The sequence below is a fragment of the Lolium perenne genome, chromosome 5 (genome assembly GCF_019359855.2).
Source record: "Lolium perenne isolate Kyuss_39 chromosome 5, Kyuss_2.0, whole genome shotgun sequence".
Taxonomy (NCBI): domain Eukaryota; kingdom Viridiplantae; phylum Streptophyta; class Magnoliopsida; order Poales; family Poaceae; genus Lolium; species Lolium perenne.
The window spans coordinates 188933209-188949432 of record NC_067248.2 but is presented as its reverse complement, the minus strand read 5'-3'; positions in this window follow the sequence as shown (position 1 = coordinate 188949432).

Sequence of the window (16224 nt, the reverse complement as noted above, 5' to 3'; positions counted from 1 at the left end):
CCTTGAGTGATAAGATTGATGCTATTATGTCTATGCTTGTGAATGGTAGGACTAATGTTGATCCTAATAATGTTCCGTTAGCTTCATTGGTTGCTCAAAAAGAACATGTTGATGTGGATTTCATTAAAAATAACAATTATAATAATTCTAGGCCATATCCTGCTAATGGTAACTCTTATGGTAGATATGCTTCACCTAATGAGGAAAAGATGTTAGAAATTGAAAGATCCACCAAGAGCTTTATGCAATCACAATATGAGCAAAATAAATTGTTTACTAAAACTATGAATGAACAATCTACCTTGTTGAAGAATATAGGAAATCAACTTGAAAATCTGAATATGGAGATCTCTGGGTTGCAAACTAAACTTGCAAATGCTGAAAACTGAATCTCATACATGTCTGCGTCACAATCTTCTTTAATTAATAAAATGGCTGCTAAACCTGAGGATATAGATAATAAAATTGTTACTACAGCAAATGCCATCCAAGTTAGAATTAATGAGAATATAAGATTGATGGCCGAATTGCGTGCTAGGTGGGAGAAAGAAGAAAATGCTAAAGAAGATAATATAGCTAAAGTTTGGACTATTACCACCACTAGTAATGCTAATGCTCCAGATGTTGCTGCACCTCCTACTATTAATGGTAAAATAATTGGTGTTGGCAATGTTTCCACTTCTAATGCAAAGCGTGAGAAACTGCCTGAAACTGCTAAAACTGCTGAAACTGCCTGTGATAAAACTGCTGAAATTTTTTCCAACATTGGGGACAATGATCCCATTGCTTTAGATTATAATGGTTTGGATTTTGATGATTGCCACATCTCTGAAGTTATAAATTTATTACAAAAACTTGCTAAGAGTCCTAATGCTAGTGCTATAAATTTGGCTTTCACGAAACATATTACAAATGCTCTCATAAAAGCTAGAGAAGAGAAATTAGAACGCGAAGCTTCTATTCCTAGGAAGCTAGAGGATGGTTGGGAGCCCATCATTAAGATGAAGGTCAATGACTTTGATTGTAATGCTTTATGTGATCTTGGTGCAAGTATTTCCGTTATGCCTAAGAAAATCTATAATATGCTTGACTTGCCAGCATTGAAAAATTGTTATTTGGATGTTAATCTTGCTGATAATTCTACAAAGAAACCTTTGGGGAGAGTTGATAATGTTCGCATTACCGTTAACAATAACCTTGTCCCCGTTGATTTTGTTGTCTTGGATATTGAATGCAATGCATCTTGTCCCATTATATTGGGAAGACCTTTTCTTCGAACTGTTGGTGCTATCATTGATATGAAGGAAGGTAATATTAAATATCAATTTACTCTCAAGAAAGGTATGGAACACTTCCCTAGAAAGAGAATGAAGTTACCTTTTGATTCTATCATTAGAACAAATTATGATGTTGATGCTTCGTCTCTTGATAATACTTGATATACACTTTCTGCGCCTAGCTGAAAGGCGTTAAAGAAAAGCGCTTATGGGAGACAACCCACGTTTTTACTACTGTACTTTTATTTTATATTTGAGTATTGGAAGTTGTTACTACTGTAGCAACCTCTCCTTATCTTAGTTTTGTTGCATTGTTGTGCCAAGTAAAGTCGTTGATAGTAAGGTTCATACTAGATTTGGATTACTGCGCAGAAACAGATTTCTTTGCTGTCACGAATCTGGGCCTAATTCTCTGTAGGTAACTCAGAAAATTATGCCAATTTACGTGAGTGATCCTCAGATATGTACACAACTTTCATTAAATTTGAGAATTTTCATTTGAGCAAGTCTGGTGCCTCTTAGAAATTCGTCTTTACGAACTGTTCTGTTTTGACAGATTCTGCCTTTTATTTCGCATTGCCTGTTTTGCTATGCTTGATGGATTTTTCTATTCCATTAACTTTCAGTAGCTTTGAGCAATGTCCAGAAGTGTTAAGAATGATTATGTCACCTCTAAACATGTAAATTTTAATTGTGCACTAACCCTCTAATGAGTTGTTTTGAGTTTGGTGTGGAGGAAGTTTTCAAGGATCAAGAGAGGGAGATGATACAATATGATCAAGGAGAGTGAAAGCTCTAAGCTTGGGGATGCCCCGGTGGTTCACCCCTGCATATTTCAAGAAGACTCAAGCGTCTAAGCTTGGGGATGCCCAAGGCATCCCCTTCTTCATCAACAACATTATCAGGTTCCTCTAGTGAAACTATATTTTTATTCCATCACATCTTATGCACTTTGCTTGGAGCGTCGGTTTGTTTTTTGTTTTTGTTTTGTTTGAATAAAATGGATCCTAGCATTCATTGTGTGGGAGAGAGACACGCTCTGCTTTTGCATATGGACAAATATGTCCTTAGGCTTTACTCATAATATTCATGGCGAAGGTTGAATCTTCTTCGTTAAATTGTTATATGGTTGGAAACGGGAAATGCTAGATGTAGTAATTGGTAAAATGTCTTGAATAATTTGATACTTGGCAATTTTTGTGCTCATGTTTAAGCTCTTGCATCATATACTTTGCACCTATTAATGAAGAAATACATAGAGCTTGCTAAAATTTGGTTTGCATAATTGGTCTCTCTAAGGTCTAGATAATTTCTAGTAAAGTGTTTGAACAACAAGGAAGACGGTGTAGAGTCTTATAATGTTTACAATATGTCTTTTATGTGAGTTTTGCTGCACCGCTTCATACTTGTGTTTGTTTCAAATAGCCTTGCTAGCCTAAGCCTTGTATCGAGAGGGAATACTTCTCATGCATCCAAAATCCTTGACCACTATGCCATTTGTGTCCACCATACCTACCAACTACATGGTATTTCTCCGCCATTCCAAAGTAAATTGCTTGAGTGCTACCTTTAAATTTCTATCCTCTACCTTTGCAATATATAGCTCATGGGACAAATAGCCTAAAAACTATTGTGGTATTGAATATGTACTTATGCACTTTATCTCTTATTAAGTTGCTTGTTGTGCGATAACCATGTTCCTGGGGACGCCATCAACTACTCTTTGTTGAATATCATGTGAGTTGCTATGCATGTCCGTCTTGTCTGAAGTAAGGGAGATTTACCACTTGAATGGTTTGAGCATGCATACTGTTAGAGAAGAACATTGGGCCGCTAACTAAAGCCATGATCCATGGTGGAAGTTTCAGTTTTGGACAAATATCCTCAATCTCATATGAGAAAATTAATAATTGTTGAATGCTTAAGCATTAAAGAGGAGTCCATTATCTGTTGTCTATGTTGTCCCGGTATGGATGTCTAAGTTGAGAATAATCAAAAGTGAGAAATCCAATGCGAGCTTTCTCCTTAGACCTTTGTACAGGCGGCATAGAGGTACCCCTTTGTGACACTTGGTTAAAACATATGTATTGCGGTGATAATCCAGGTAATCCGAGCTAATTAGGACAAGTTGCGGGCACTATTAGTATACTATGCATGAGGCTTGCACCTTGTAGGATATAATTTACATAATACATATGCTTTATTACTACCGTTGACAAAATTGTTTCTTGTTTTCTAAACCAAAGCTCTAGCACAAATATAGCAATCAATGCTTCCCTCTGCGAAGGGCCCTTCTTTTACTTTTATGTTGAGTCAGTTCACCTATCTCTCTCCACCTCAAGAAGCAAACACTTGTGTGAACTGTGCATTGATTCCTACATACTTGCATATTGCACTTGTTATATTACTCTATGTTGACAATATCCATGAGATATACATGCTACAAGTTGAAAGCAACCGCTGAAACTTAATCTTCCTTTGTGTTGCTTCAATGCCTTTACTTTGAATTGTTGCTTTATGAGTTAACTCTTATGCAAGACTTATTGATGCTTGTCTTGAAAGTACTATTCATGAAAAGTCTTTGTTTTGTGATTCAATTGTTTACTCATGTCATTTACCATTGTTTTGATCGATGCATTCATTACATGTGCTTACAATAGTATGATCAAGGTTATGATGGCATGTCACTCCAGAAATTATCTTTGTTATCGTTTACCTACTCGGGACGAGCAGGAACTAAGCTTGGGGATGCTGATACGTCTCCGACGTATCGATAATTTCTTATGTTCCATGCCACATTATTGATGATATCTACATGTTTTATGCATACTTTATGTCATATTTATGCATTTTCCGGCACTAACCTATTAACGAGATGTCGAAGAGCCGATTCTTTGTTTTCTGCTGTTTTTGGTTTCAGAAATCCTAGTAAGGAAATATTCTCGGAATTGGACGAAATCAACGCCCAGGGGCCTATTTTCACACGAAGCTTCCAGAAGACCGAAGGAGTCACGAAGTGGGGCCACGAGGTGGCGACACAGCAGGGCGGCGCGGCCTGGCCCTTGGCCGCGCCGGCCTGGCGTGTGGGGCCCTCGTGTGGCCCCCTGACCTATCTCCTCCGCCTACTTAAAGCCTTCATCGCGAAACCCCCAGTACCGAGAGCCACGATACGGAAAACCTTCCAGAGACGCCGCCGCCAATCCCATCTCGGGGGATTCAGGAGATCGCCTCCGGCACCCTGCCGGAGAGGGGAATCATCTCCCGGAGGACTCTTCACCGCCATGGTGACCTCCGGAGTGATGAGTGAGTAGTTCACCCCTGGACTATGGGTCCATAGCAGTAGCTAGATGGTCGTCTTCTCCTAATTGTGCTTCATTGTCGGGTCTTGTGAGCTGCCTAACATGATCAAGATCATCTATCTGTAATGCTATATGTTGTGTTTGTTGGGATCCGATGGATAGAGAATACTATGTTATGTTGATTATCAATCTATTATCTATGTGTTGTTTATGATCTTGCATGCTCTCCGTTATTAGTAGAGGCTCTGGCCAAGTTTTTGCTAGTAACTCCAAGAGGGAGTATTTATGCTCGATAGTGGGTTCATGCCTCCATTAAATCTGGGACAGTGATAGAAAGTTCTAAGGTTGTGGATGTGCTATTGCCACTAGGGATAAAACATTGATGCTATGTCCGAGGATGTAGTTATTGATTACATTACGCACCATACTTAATGCAATTGTCTGTTGTTTGCAACTTAATACTGGAAGGGGTTCGGATGATAACCTGAAGGTGGACTTTTTAGGCATAGATGCATGCTGGATAGCGGTCTATGTACTTTGTCGTAATGCCCAATTAAATCTCACTATACTCATCATATCATGTATGTGCATGGTCATGCCCTCTTTATTTGTCAATTGCCCAACTGTAATTTGTTCACCCAACATGCTATTTATCTTATGGGAGAGACACCTCTAGTGAACTGTGGACCCCGGTCCATTCTTTTACATCGAATACAATCTACTGCAATACTTGTTCTACTGTTTTCTGCAAACAATCATCATCCACACTATACATCTAATCCTTTGTTACAGCAAGCCGGTGAGATTGACAACCTCACTGTTTCGTTGGGGCAAAGTACTTTGGTTGTGTTGTGCAGGTTCCACGTTGGCGCCGGAATCCCTGGTGTTGCGCCGCACTACATCTCGCCGCCATCAACCTTCGACGTGCTTCTTGACTCCTACTGGTTCGATAAACCTTGGTTTCTAACTGAGGGAAACTTACTGCTGTACGCATCACACCTTCCACTTGGGGTTCCCAACGGTCGCGTGCTGTACGCATGTCAAAGCCCGGCGGCATGAAGCCAGTGGCGTAGCGAGGCAGCGGTGGATGCACAGGTGGGTCATTCTCGGAGATGAGTACGTCGAGCTTCCCCATCTCGTCGTTCGTCATGTTCTCGGGGAACTCAAATTTGCGGCCATCCACCATGGCCTGCTGCCATTCCTGGAAGACAACCGCGATGTAGTCATCGCTGTCGTCCTTGACCTCCTCGTTATGGTACACCAGAGCCTCAATGTAGTCTTCCTCGTCGTAGTCGTGGTCGTGGTGGTCGTGGTCGTCGTTGTACTGCGCACGCGTCGATGCCTGGTCACGACGCGTCGGTGCCTGCTGTCTTCGTGGACGAGTCGGCGGTGGACGGTCGAAGAGAAAATCCCTGTCGCCCATGAAGCCCGCCCTCCTCCTCCGATCCCTCTCGGTCGAGAGATAGGTACACCAAATTTCAGAGTCGATGGCATACGCCGGATCGGCGCGGAGGTCCGGCGGCAGGTACCGCCTCCTTCGCCGGATCTCCGCGGTCCGATATGGCTCGCACACAGGGACGGGCACCCGGCGGCAGCTGAGCCGCCAGGCAATTGCACGCCCGACCAGGCCTCGCACGGCGTCCAGTTCCCGTGCATTTGGCTCCCCAGTGTGACGGGCAGCGGCACCCTCTGCGCCTGCTCCCCCTTCTTGGTGCCACTACCGGACGCCTCGAAGTCATTCTTCTTCTTCCCCATGGCGCTACGGCGGTGGTGGTGTGAGTGGAGGTGTGGGCGAAGGAGGAACGGGGCCGGTGGACTTTTAAGACCGGCCGCGCGCGGGATACGATGTCATTGAAGGCGACGCAGAAGCCCATCCGCCGTCCGCCAGTGCGCGCGCGGAACAGGCAGTCGCGCCATTGATGGAGAAGGCTGCAGCGTAGACGTGAAAGCGCTGACCGTGGAAGCGATGGCCGCCGATGCGATGCCCTCGATGCAGGCTCGCTGCCAGGCGGGCCCGGTGGAGACACGAGCGGACACTTTGCGTGTTCGCGCAGTGTCCGCAGAGACGCAAACCTGCTGCAAATATAGAAAGAAGTGTTTGCTTCTAAGATAGAAAGAAGTAGGTAAACTGACTCAACATAAAGTAAAAGAAGGGCCCTTCGCAGAGGGAAGCAGGGATTAAATCATGTGCTAGAGCTTTTCAAGTTTTGAAATCATATAGAGAGCATACAAATAAAGTTTGAGAGGTGTTTTTTGTTGTCAACGAATGGTAGTGGGCACTCTAACCCCCTTATCAAACAGACTTTCAAAGAGCGGCTCCCATGAAGGACGTTATCTCTACCAGCATGGTAGATCATCCCTCTTCTCTTTTGTTTACACATGGATTTTAGTTTTATTTATAGATGACACTCCTCCCAACCTTTTGCTTTCACAAGCCATGGCTAACCAAATCCTCGGGTGCCTTCCAACATTTCACATACCATGGAGGAGTGTCTATTTGCAAAATTAAGTTGCTTACTGATAAATCAGGGCAAAACATGTGAAGAGAATTATTAATAAAAGTTAATTAATTGGGGCTGGGCACCCCGTTGTCAGCTCTTTTTGCAAAATTATTGGATAAGCGGATGATGCCACTAGTCCATTGGTGAAAGTCTACCCAACAAGATTGAAAGATAAAACACCACATACTTCCTCATGAGCTATAAAACATTGACACAAATAAGGAGTAATAAAATTTTAAATTGTTTAAAGGTAGCACATGAAGTATTTACTTGGAATGGCAGAAAAAATACCACATAGTAGGTAGTTATGGTGGACACAAATGGCATAGGTTTTGGCTCAAGGTTTTGGATGCACGAGAAGCATTCCCTCTCAGTACAAGGCTTTGGCTAGCAAGGTTGTTTGAATCAAACACAAGTATAAACCGGTACAGCAAAACTTACATAAGATCATATTGCAAGCATTATAAGACTCTACACTGTCTTCCTTGTTGTTCAAACACTTTTACCAGAAAATATCTAGACCTTAGAGAGACCAATCATGCAAACCAAATTTCAACAAGCTCTTTGGTAGTTCTTCACTAATAAGTTTAAACTACATGATGCAAGAGCTTAAACATGATCTACTTGAGAGCTCAAAACAATTGCTAAGTATCAAATTATTCAAGACAATATACCAACTACCACATGAAGCATTTTCTGTTTCCAACCAAAAAGCAACCTTAGAACTTGTGCTTACTGGGGGTTGTTGGTGAAGCACAAGTTCTAAGGTTGCTATTTGGTTGGAAACAAAAAATGCTTCATGTGGTATTTGGTATGTTGTGTTGAATAATTTGATACTTGGCAATTGTTTTGAGCTCTCAAGTAGACCATGTTTAAGCTCTTGCATCATGTGGTTTAAACCTATTAGTGGAGAACTACCGTAGAGCTTGTTGAAATTTGGTTTGCATGATTGGTCTCTCTAAAGTCTAGTTATTTTCTGGTAAAAGTGTTTGAGCAACAAGGAAGACAGTGTAGAGTCTTATAATGCTTGCAATATGTTCTTATGTAAGTTTTGCTGTCCCGGTTCATACTTGTGTTTGCTTCAAACAACGTTGCTAGCCAAAGCCTTGTACTGAGAGGGAATGCTTCTCGTGCTTCCAAAACCTTGAGCCAAAACCTATGCCATTTGTGTCCACCATAACTACCTACTATGTGGTATTTTTCTGCCATTCCAAAGTAAATTGCTTACGTGCTACCTTTAAAAAATTCATTCCTTGTCTTTGCAATACATAGCTCATGGGAAAGTAGCGTAAAAAACTATTGTAGTAAAGAATATGTCGCTTATGTATCTTAGTTCTTATAAGTTGCTTGTTGAGAGGTAACCATGTTATCTGGGGACGCCATCAACCTGTCACACCTTTGTTGAATATCATATGAGTTGCTATGCATGTTCGTCTTGTCTGAAGTAAGGGAGATTTGCCATGAGTTAAATGGTTTGAGTATGCATATTGTTAGAGAAGAACTTTGGGTCGCCAACCAAAGCCATGTATCATGGTGGAAGTTTCAGCTTGGACATTAATCCTCAAATCTCTTATGAGAATATTATCTTTTGTTGAATGCTTAAAGCATAAAAGAGGAGTCCATTATCTGTTTTCTATGTTGTCCCGGTATGGATGTCCTCAAGTTGAGATCTATCAAAATTGAGAGATCAAATGAGATCTATCTCCTTAGACCTTTGTACACGTGGCATAGAGGTACCCCTTTGTGACACTTGGTTGAAACATATGTAATGCAATGATAATCCATGGAAATCCGAGCTAATTAGGACAAGGAGCGGTCACTATTAGTATTCGATGCATGAGGCTTGCAACTTATAGGAGGTTTTATGCATAACACATATGAATTATTACTACCGTTGACAAAATTGTTTCCATGTTTTCAAAATAAAAAGCTCTAGCACATGAGTAATCCCTGCTTCCCTCTGCGAAGGGCCTTTTTTTTACTTTATGTTGAGTCCTTTTACCTACTTCTTTATATCTTAGAAGCAAACACTTGTGTCAACTGTGTGTATTGATTCTTACATACTTGCTTATTTGCACTCATCATATTACTTTGTGTTGATAATTATCCATGAGATATGCATGTTGAAAGTTGAAAGCAACTGCTGAAACTTAAATCTTCCTTTGTGTTGCTTCAAAACCTTCTATTAAGAATTTATTGCTTTATGAGTTAACTCTTATGCAAAACTTGGTTATGCTTGTCTTGAAAGTACTATTCATGAATAGTCTTTGCTATATGATTCAGTTGTTTAGTCATTATCTATTTGTTAACAAACTATAGACCATTGCTTTGAATCACTTCATTCATCTCATATGCTTTACAATAGTATTGATCAAGATTATGATAGTAGCATGTCACTTCAGAAATTATCCTTTTTATCGTTTACCTACTCGAGGGCGAGTAGGAACTAAGCTTGGGGATGCTTGATACATCTCAAACGTATCTATAATTTATTATGTTCTATGCTATTTTTATGACAATACTCACATGTTTTATATACACTTTATATCATTTTTATGCATTTTCTGGCACTAACCTATTAACAAGATGCCGAAGCGTCAGTTCCTGTTTTCTGCTGTTTTTGGTTTCAGAAATCCTACATAGGAAATATTCTCGGAATTGGACGAAACAAAAGCCCACGGTCTTATTTTCCACGAAGTCTTCCAGAACACCGAAGAGGAGACGAAGAGGGGCCACAAGGCGGCCACACCATAGGGGGGTGCGGCCCCACCCCTAGTCGCGCCGCCATATGGGGTGGGCCCCTCGGTCGTCCCCCGACTCTGCCCCTTCGCCTATATAATCCTTCCGTCACGAAAACCCTAGTACCGAGAGCCACGATACGAGAAAAGTTACTGAGACGCCGCCGCCATCAACCCCATCTCGGAGGGTTCTGAAGATCGCCTCCGGCACCCTGCCGGAGAGGGGAATCATCACCGGAGGGCTCTACATCACCATGCCCGCCTCCAGACTGATGCATGAGTAGTTCATCCTTGGACTATGGGTCCACAGCAGTAGCTAGATGGTTGTCTTCTCCTCTTGTGCTATCATGTTTAGATCTTGTGAGCTGCCTATCATGATCAAGATCATCTATTTGTAATGCTACATGTTGTGTTTGTTGGGATCCGATGAATATGGAATACTATGTCAAGTTGATTATCGATCTATCATATATGTGTTGTTTATGATCTTGCATGCTCTCCGTTGCTAGTAGAGGTTCTGGCCAAGTTGATACTTGTAACTCCAAGAGGGAGTATTTATGCTCGATAGTGGGTTCATGTCTCCATTGAATCTGGGACAGTGACAGAAAGTTCTAAGGTTGTGGATGTGTTGTTGCCACTAGGGATAAAATATCAATGCTTTGTCTAAGGATATTTGTATTTTTTACATTACGCACAGTACTTAATGCAATTGTCTGTTGTTTGCAATTTAATACTGGAAGGTGTGTGGATGCTAACCCGAAGGTGGACTTTTTAGGCATAGATGCATGCTGGATAGCGGTCTATGTTCTTTGTCGTAATGCCCTAAGTAAATCTCATAGTAGTCATCATGATATGTATGTGCATTGTTATGCCCTCTCTATTTGTCAATTGTCCAACTGTAATTTGTTCACCCAACATGTTATTTATCTTATTGGAGAGACACCACTAGTGAACTGTGGACCCCGGTCCTTTCTTTTACATCTGAAATACAACCTACTGCAATCATTGTTCTCTGTTGTTCTTTGCAAGCAAACATCATTCTCCACACCATACGTTTAATCCTTTGTTTACAGCAAGCCGGTGAGATTGGCAACCTCACTGTTAAGTTGGGGCAAAGTATTTTGATTGTGTTGTGCAGGTTCCACGTTGGCGCCGGAATCCCGGGTGTTGCGCCGCACTACACTCCTTCACCAACAACCATCACGTGGCCTTCATCTCCTACTGGTTCGATAACCTTGGTTTCTCACTGAGGGAAAACTTGCTCCTGTACGCATCACACCTTCCTCTTGGGGTTCCCAACGGACGTGTGCTTCACGCGTCATCATACAGCGGCTTTCAGCTTTTGCCATGAACATTAAAAATAAAACGAAGAACACCAGTGTTCAAATGAAAAAGCGGAGCGTGTCTCTCTCCCACACAAGTATGTTAGGATCCGATTTATTCAGAGAATGAAAATAACAAAACAAAAATAAAAACACACAGACGCTCCAGGTAAAGCACATAAGATGTGACCGAATAAAAATATAGTTTCACTAGAGGTGACTGATACGTCTCCAACGTATCTATAATTTCTGATGTTCCATGCTAGTTTTATGAAAATACATACATGTTTTGCTCACACTTTATAATGATTTTATGCATTTTCCGGGACTAACCTATTAACAAGATGCCGAGGTGCCAGTTCCTGTTTTCTGCTGTTTTTGGTTCCAGAAAAGCTGTTCGGGCAATATTCTCGGAATTGGACGAAACGAAAGCCAAACCTTCTATTTTACCGAGACGGACCCAGAACACCGAAGGAGAGACGGAGAGGGGCCAAGTGGGCCCCACACCACCTGGCGGCGCGGCCAAGGAGGGGGGCGCGCCCAGCTATGGGGTGGGCACCTCGGGACCCCTCCGACGCCGCCCTTTCGCCTATATATTCCTCGCGACGCGAAAACCCTACAGCAAGCGATCATATTCCAGAAAGACTCCAGGGGCGCCGCCGCCATCGCGAAACCAAGATTCGGGGGACAGAATCTCTGTTCCGGCACGCCGCCGGGATGGGGAAGTGCCCCCAGAAGCCATCTCCATCAACGTCACCGCCTCCATCGTGCTCCGTGAGTAGTTCCCCCATGGACTACGGGTTCTAGCAGTACCTAGTTGGTACTCTCTCTCCCATGTACTTCAATACAATGATCTCATGAGCTGCCTTACATGATTGAGATCCATCTGATGTAATCGGTGTTGTGTTTGTTGGGATCCGATGAATTGTTACATTATGATCAGTCTATCTATAAAGTTTGTGAAGTTATTGTTGCTGCAATCTTGTTGTGTTTAATGCTTGTCACTAGTGCACGAGTGGCTTGATCTTAGATTTAAGCTCTATAATTATTGCTTAGATTGTATCTACAAGTTGTTTGCACATGTCTATGTCCGGAACCCGAGGCCCCAGAGTGAGAGCAACAGGGATAACTGGAGGGGATGGCTTAGATATGAGGATCACATGTTTTCACCAAGTTTTAATGCTTTGCTCCGGTGCTCTATTAAAAGGAGTACCTTAATTACTAGTAGATTCCCTTGAGGCCCGGCTGCCACCGGCTGGTAGGACAAAAGATGTTATGCAAGTTTCTCATTGCGAGCACGTATGACTATATATGGAAAACATGGCTACATGATTAATAAATTGATGTTCTATCTTAATGCTATTTCAATCCTATCAATTGCCCAACTGTAATTTGTTCACCCAACACTTGTCACTTGTTATTGGAGAGTTACCACTAGTGTAGATAGCTGGGAACCCCGGTCCATCTTTCATCATCAAATACTCACTCGGTCCTATATGTCATTAGAAGTAGTATCAACTATTTTCTGGTGCCATTGCCTCTGTGTTACTGTTACTGCTGTTGTGTTACTGTTACTATTGCTCTCATATTACTGCTGCTTTCACATCACCCCTGTTACTAGTGCTTTTCCAGGTGCAGCTGAATTGACAACTCAGTTGTTAAGGCTTATAAGTATTCTTTGTCTCCCCTTGTGTCGAATCAATAAATTTGGGTTTTACTTCCCTCGAAGATCGATTGTTGCGATCCCAAGCTTAGACGCTTGAGTCTTCTCGAAATATGCAGGGATGAACCACGGGGGCATCCCCAAGCTTAGACTTTTCACTCTTCTTGATCATATTATATCATCCTCCTCTCTTGATCCTTGAAAACTTCCTTCACACCAAACTCAAAGCAATCTCATTAGAGGGTTAGTGCATAATCAAAAATTCACATGTTCAGTAAGGACACAATCATTCCCAACACTTCTGGACATTACCCAAGGTCACTGAAATTTAATGGAGCAAAGAAATCCACTCAAACACAGTAAAAGAGGCAATCCGAAATAAAGGCAGAATCTGTCAAAACAGAACAGACCGTAAAGATGAATTTTTTCGAGGCACTTAACATGCTCATATGGAAAAACTCCAGTTGAATGAAAGTTGCGTACAAATCTGAGGATTACTCATGAATTTTTTCAAGATTTTTAGATTTTTCTACAGAGAGAAAAAACGCAAAACCGTGACAGCTAGAAATCTGTTTCTGCGCAGAAATCCAAATCAAGTATCAACTTTCTATCAAAGACTTTACTTGACACAACAATGCAATAAAATAAAGATGCAAGTGTATTGCTACAGTAGTAACAAACACCTTGACTCAAATATAAAACAAAATTGCAGAAATAAAATAATGGGTTGTCTCCCATAAGCGTTTTTCTTTAACGCCTTTCAGCTAGGCGCAGAAAGTGAAAATCAAGTAACATCAAGAGAAGAAGCATCAACATCATAATTTGTTCTAATTATAGAATCAAAAGGTATCTTCATTCTCTTTCTAGGGAAGTGTTCCATACCTTTCTTAAGAGGGAATTGATATTTAATATTTCCTTCTTTCATATCAATAATAGCACCAACGGTTCGAAGAAAGGGTCTTCCCAAAACAATAGGACAAGATGCATTGCATTCAATATCCAAAACAACAAAATCAACGGGGACAAGGTTATTGTTAACCGTAATGTGAACATTGTCAATTCTCCCCAAAGGTTTTTTATAGAATTATCAGCAAGATTAACATCCAAATAACAACATTCCAAATGTGGCAAGTCAAGCATATCATAAAGTTTCTTAGGCATAACAGAAATACTTGCACAAAGATCACATAAAGCATTACAATCAAAATCATTGAGCTTCATTTTAATGATGGGCTCCCAACCATCTTCCAACTTCCTAGGGATAGAAGCTTCAAGTTTTAATTCCTCTTCCCTAGCTTTAATGAGAGCATTTGTAATATGTTTTGTAAAGGCCATGTTTATAGCACTAGCATTAGGACTTCTAGAAAGTTTTTGCAAGAACTTAATAACTTCAGAGATATGACAATTATCAAAATCAAAATCATTATGATCTAAAGCAATGGGACCATTGTCTCCAACACTTTGAAGAATTTCAGCACTTTTATCACAAACAATTTCAGCAGTTTTAGGCAATTTTGCACGCTTTGTAGTAGAAGTACAAGCATTGCCAACTCCAATTATTTTACCATTGATAGTAGGAGGTTTAGCAACATGTGAAGTATCAACATTACTAGTGGTGGTAATAGTCCAAACTCTAGCTATATTATTCTCTTTAGCAAGTTTTTCTTCTCTTTCCCACCTAGCATGCAATTCAGCCATCAATCTAATATTGTCATTAATTCGAACTTGGATAGCATTTGCTGTAGCAAATAACTTAGTATCTTTAACTTCATTAGGCATAACTTTCAGTTTTAAAAGATCAACATCAAGAGCAAGACTATCAACCTTAGAAGCAAGAACATCAATTTTACCAAACTTTTTCTCAACAGATTTGTCAAAAGCAATTTGTGTACTAATAAATTCTTTAAGCATGACTTCAAGATCAGAGGGTACACTCCTACTATTGTTGTAAGAATTACCATAAGAATTTCCATAAGAATTACCACCATTAGAAGGATATGGCCTATAGTTGTTATTACCAAAATTATTTCTATAAGCATTGTTGTTGAAATTATTATTTTTAATGAAGTTCACATCAACATGCTCTTCTTGAGCAACCAATGAAGCTAAAGGAACATTATTAGGATCAACATGAGATTTACCATTAACAAGCATAGACATAATAGCATCAATCTTATCACTCAAGGAAAAGGTTTCTTCAACAGAATTTACCTTCTTACCTTGAGGAGTCCTTTCAGTGTGCCATTCAGAGTAGTTGATCATCATATCATCAAGAAGTTTTGTTGTAGAACCCAAAGTGATGGACATAAAAGTACCTCCAGCAGCTGAATCCAATAGGTTCCTTGAAGAAAAATTTAATCCTGCATAAAAGGTTTGGATGATCATCTAAGTAGTTAGTCCATGGGTAGGGCAATTCTTTACCAAAGATTTCATTCTCTCCCATGCTTGGGCAACATGTTCATTATCCGATTGCTTAAAATTCATAATGCTACTTCTCAAAGATATAATTTTAGCAGGAGGATAATATTTTCCAATGAAAGCATATTTACATTTCGTCCATGAACTAATACTATTTTTAGGCAAAGATAGCAACCAATCTTTAGCTCTTCCTCTCAAGGAGAAAGGAAACAATTTCAGTTTTATAATATCCCCATCTATATCCTTATACTTTTTCATTTCACAAAGTTCAACAAAATTATTAAGATGGGCAGCAGCATCATCAGTACTAACACCAGAAAATTGCTCTCTCATAACAAGATTTAGTAAAGCAGGTTTAATTTCATAAAATTATGCTGTAGAAGCAGGTGGGGCAATAGGAGTGCATATGAAATCATTATTATTTGTGCTAGTGAAGTCACACAACTTAGTGTTCTCAAGAGTACTCATTTTAGCAATAATAAAAATAAATAAAGCTAGACCGAATTTAAAATAAAGTAAAACAAGTAACTAATTTTTTTGTGTTTTTGATATAAAGAAAGCAAACAAGATAGAAAATAAAATAAAGCAAGACAATAAACAAAGTAAAGAGATTGGGTGTGAGAGACTCCCCTTGCAGCGTGTCTTGATCTCCCCGGCAACGGCGCCAGAAAAGTAGCTGCTTGTGACGGTAAAGCACACGTCCGTTGGGAACCCCAAGAGGAAGGTATGATGAGTACAGCAGCGAGTTTTCCCTCAGTAAGAAACCAAGGTTATCGAACCAGTAGGAGATGAAGACCACGTGAAGGTTGTTGGTGAAGGAGTGTAGTGCGGCGCAACACCAGGGATTCCGGTGCCAACGTGGAACCTGCACAACACAATCAAACTACTTTGTCCCAACTTAACAGTGAGGTTGTCAATCTCGCCGGCTTGCTGAAAATAAAAGATTAAACGTATGGTGTGGAAAATTATGTTTGCTTGCAGAAAACAAAAGAGAACAATGATTCCA